This window comes from Echinops telfairi, unplaced genomic scaffold (assembly GCF_000313985.2).
Source record: "Echinops telfairi isolate 266 unplaced genomic scaffold, ASM31398v2 ScPeMD7_7418;HRSCAF=8456, whole genome shotgun sequence".
Lineage (NCBI taxonomy): Eukaryota > Metazoa > Chordata > Mammalia > Afrosoricida > Tenrecidae > Echinops > Echinops telfairi.
The window spans coordinates 823,987-827,827 of NW_022111318.1; the positions used below are offsets into that span (position 1 = coordinate 823,987).

Genomic DNA, 3,841 nt, shown 5'->3' on the forward strand with positions numbered 1-3,841 from the left:
TCCACGTAGCTGTCTGCCTATCTTTTTAATGTAGAAAATGAGCCTGGAAGGATTGACATATCCTCTTTTAAAAAACTATTAGTTGATGTGCCAAGGAATTAAGATTCTTACTACTAGACATACTTTTGGGGTAAGTCTGTTTTTGATACTGCTATTTTACATTGCAAAATTCTAGAATATATTAACTGGAGTTTTAAACAGATATCAGAATTTTGGGTATAAGATAAAATCCTTTAATACAGTGGTGAAAGTAAAACTTGAAAGTAAAACTATTTGTATTGTTTTCAAAGTCGCAATTTCAGGATGAATCAGAGTAGTGTCAACCCCTTGAAACTGCTAGGAAATTTTACCAGTCTTCAACTCCTATTCCTCTTTTATTTGAGTTCAAGATGCTTATATTTTACTGCATCTTCCCACCCTTTGGCAGAATCTCTACATCATCATCCCCTTGTGTTTTCTTACAATAGACCAATATTCTTTAGTTGTCATTATTCAATATTTCTCATGCCTTCTATTTTTTTCTTAAACACAGATCATCATTTGGAAATATACCCACTCTATTTTTACTTTATTACTTTTATCTTCTCTCTTTCCATCTTCAGAGACTATGAGTATCGCCTATTGATTTAAATTCTTCATCCTACAGTTGTAACTTCCCATTTTCCAAAGACCCTCCAACTTTTCTCTTATCTTCCAACCACTTTTATTTTCTTCTTTCTAATTTGTCCAGTACTTTTCTGTCAATTGGCTGTACTGGGGTGGTTTTGCGTAGCTGTAATGGTAAAAGCTATGCCACCAGAATTTCAAATACCAACTGAGTCACCTGTGGTGGACGAGTTTTAGTGGAGCTTCTAGGCTAAGACAGAAGAGAAAGAATACCATGGCAATACATGCATTTACAAAACCTTACTACTGAAACTATTAAGATGGCATTGTCTGATATAATACCCCAGGATGTGCCTCAGGTTGAAAGACACTCAAAATACAAGCTGTCTCCTCAAAGCAAAGCTGAATTTTAATGATGTGGAATGGAGCAAGTTTTTGAGACCTTCATTTGCTTATGCAGCACAATGCAAAATGAGTAGAAATAGCTGCAAACATTCATTAATGATCAGAACAAAAAAAGCATGGATAGGAAAATTGGAAGTCATCAAAAATATATATAACAGGTTGTAGTTCAAGATGGCTGCTTAAGCAAATGAACAAGTAAATCTCTCTAAAATAATCAGGAAAGAAACATCAAAAAAGAAACACGAGGTTATCTGCAATCTTGGGAAACAAATTAAAAGCTAAGTAACCCAAAATCTCCACATCCCAGAGACTGTGGAAACTGGCATTTAAAAGGAATGAAAGAGAAAACACATCCACAAGGTGCCTTGCCCAGTCCACCCATAGCCGCCATGTGCACTGTTCTAGCAGCAGCCACCACATGCCTCCCCTCCCCATCAGCTGCCATGTCACTGCTCATGCACCACAGGTCCAGCCACACACCACTGGAACATACCCCACATCCAATTCTTGCAGTTGGCACACTTGTGCTCTCACCCACATCAACTATAACCGTCTTGACCTGAGGGAAGAGCCTGGGCAAACAGTATCATTAAAAATAAATATTTTGAGTTATTTTTTATAATTTTTAGTATTATACTTCAATTTTCCCTTCTTTTTCCTCTTCCTTCTTCTTTAACCTTTCTTCCTCTTTTTGTTTTGTGGTTTCTATTATTTGTCTTCTGCAAAACTTGTAGGGGAGTCAACTACACCTACACAACGTAGATTCCCTCCCACCCTTAACAGCTGCATCACAATGTAGTAGACACACCATTCCATATTGGTCTACACACAAAATAACTAGAAAAACGGGCACAAACAAATGAACAATACTCAAATCCAAAGAAATTTCATTAAGAAAAGGTACTGTAATTACCAGAAAAAATAATTCAAAAGAATGATGCTCAAATACATCAAAGGATGAAGAAAGATCCAAGAGAGGTATGAAAAAAAAACCTACAAAAACTATAAACCTTACAAGAAGAACAAAAAAATAAAAATTCAGAACATGAAAAGATAATAGAGTTAGAAAGCACTACCACAATCTACCACTACCACAATCACAGATAGGATATAGCCAAAAAGAAAAATATTGCCACATATTATAGTCAAACTTTCCAATATCAAAGACAAAGAGAGAATACTGAAAGCTAGGAAGGAAGGAACCGTTACCTACAAAGGAAAACCAATAAGAATAAGTTCACATTTTTCAGTAGAAACCATGTAGGCAAGAAGACAATGAAGCGACATTTATAAAGTCTTGAAGAAAAAACCTGTGAACCAAGAACCTTGTACCCAGTAAAATTATTTACACCAGGGATGCAAGGATGGTTCAGCATTAGGGGAAAAAATATCAAGATAATCCACCATATAAGCAAGGCAAAGAGCAAAATCCACAGGATCACATCAATAGATGCAGAAAAGGCATTTGACAATACCCAACACTGATTTCTGATTTTTAAAAACCTCAACAAAATAGCACAAGAAGGAAAATTCCTCAACATAATAAAAGCCATATATGAAAAATCAACCGTCAACATCATGCTCAATGTGGAAAAACTAGAAATGATTTCTCTGAAAGCAGGGACCAGACAAGGATGTTTCCTCCCAATTCTCTTATTCAATATTGTATTAGAAATCTTAACCAGAATCGTCAGAAAACAAATAGAAATCAGGGGAATACAAATAGGCAAAGAAGAAGTGAAACTCGCACTGTTTGCAGATGAGATAATTCTATATATTAAGAACCCCAAAGACTCTACAAAAGACCACTAGAAACAATCAAGGGATTTGGCAAAGTAGAAGGAGACAAGATTAAGCAGAAATCAATTTGATTCCTGTATACCAGTCAAAGAATTCTGGAAAAGGTACTAAGAAAACAATACTGAACACCCCGGCAGAAAAGCTGAGGTTAACATCGAGTTTGAATTTAAAAGTGGATACAAAACTATTTCAGCAATGCAGACAATAAAGTGTGTTGTTGTAGGTGATGGTGCCGCTGGTAAAACATGTCTCCTGTTATCCTGCACAACAAATTTCCATCCGAACACGTACCAACTGTTTTTGACAACTATGCAGTCACAATTATGATTGATGGAGAGCCATATACTCTCGGACTTTTTTATACTGCAGGGCAAGAGGATTGTGACAGATTATGGACGCTGAGTTATCCACAAACAGATGTGTTTCTTGTCTGCTTTTCAGTGGTCTCTCCGTCCTTATTTGAAAATGTGAAAGAAAAGTGGGTACCTGAGATAACACACCACTGTCCAAATACTCCTTTCTTGCTTGTTTGAACCCAAATTGATCTCAGAGATGACCCCTCTACTACTGAGAAACTTGCCAAGAACAAACAGAAGCCTATCACCTCAGAGACTACCGAAAAGCTGGCCCGTGACCTGAAGGCTGTCAAATATGTGGAGTGTTCTGCACTCATACAGAAAGGCCTAAAGAATGTATCTGATGAAGCAATATTGGCTGCCCTGGAGCCCCCAGAACCAAAGAAGAGCCGCAGGTGTGTGCTGCTATGAACATCTCTCGGAGCCTTTCTGCACAGCTGGGGTCGGCACCATACTAAAAGCAATGTTTAAATGAAACTAAAGATTAAAAGTTAAAATTTGTTTTTGCAATAATGACAAATGCCCTGCACCTACCCACATGCATTTGTGAGAGACAAGGTCTGTATGTATGTAGGTGTGGCCCCCTGCCCCCTCCCTGTACTAGTTAATTTTGAGTAATTGTATAGTGTCACAAAAGTGATCAGTACTAGTTTTTGTTTCGTTGTTTCAAGGAG

General features: G+C 37.2%; 1 pseudogene; it reads left to right on the forward strand.

Annotated features, from left to right (window-relative positions):
- The first annotated feature begins 3,006 nt into the window (after positions 1 to 3,006).
- LOC101649062 lies at positions 3,007 to 3,578 on the forward strand (annotated as a pseudogene).
- Positions 3,579 to 3,841: the final 263 nt, after the last annotated feature.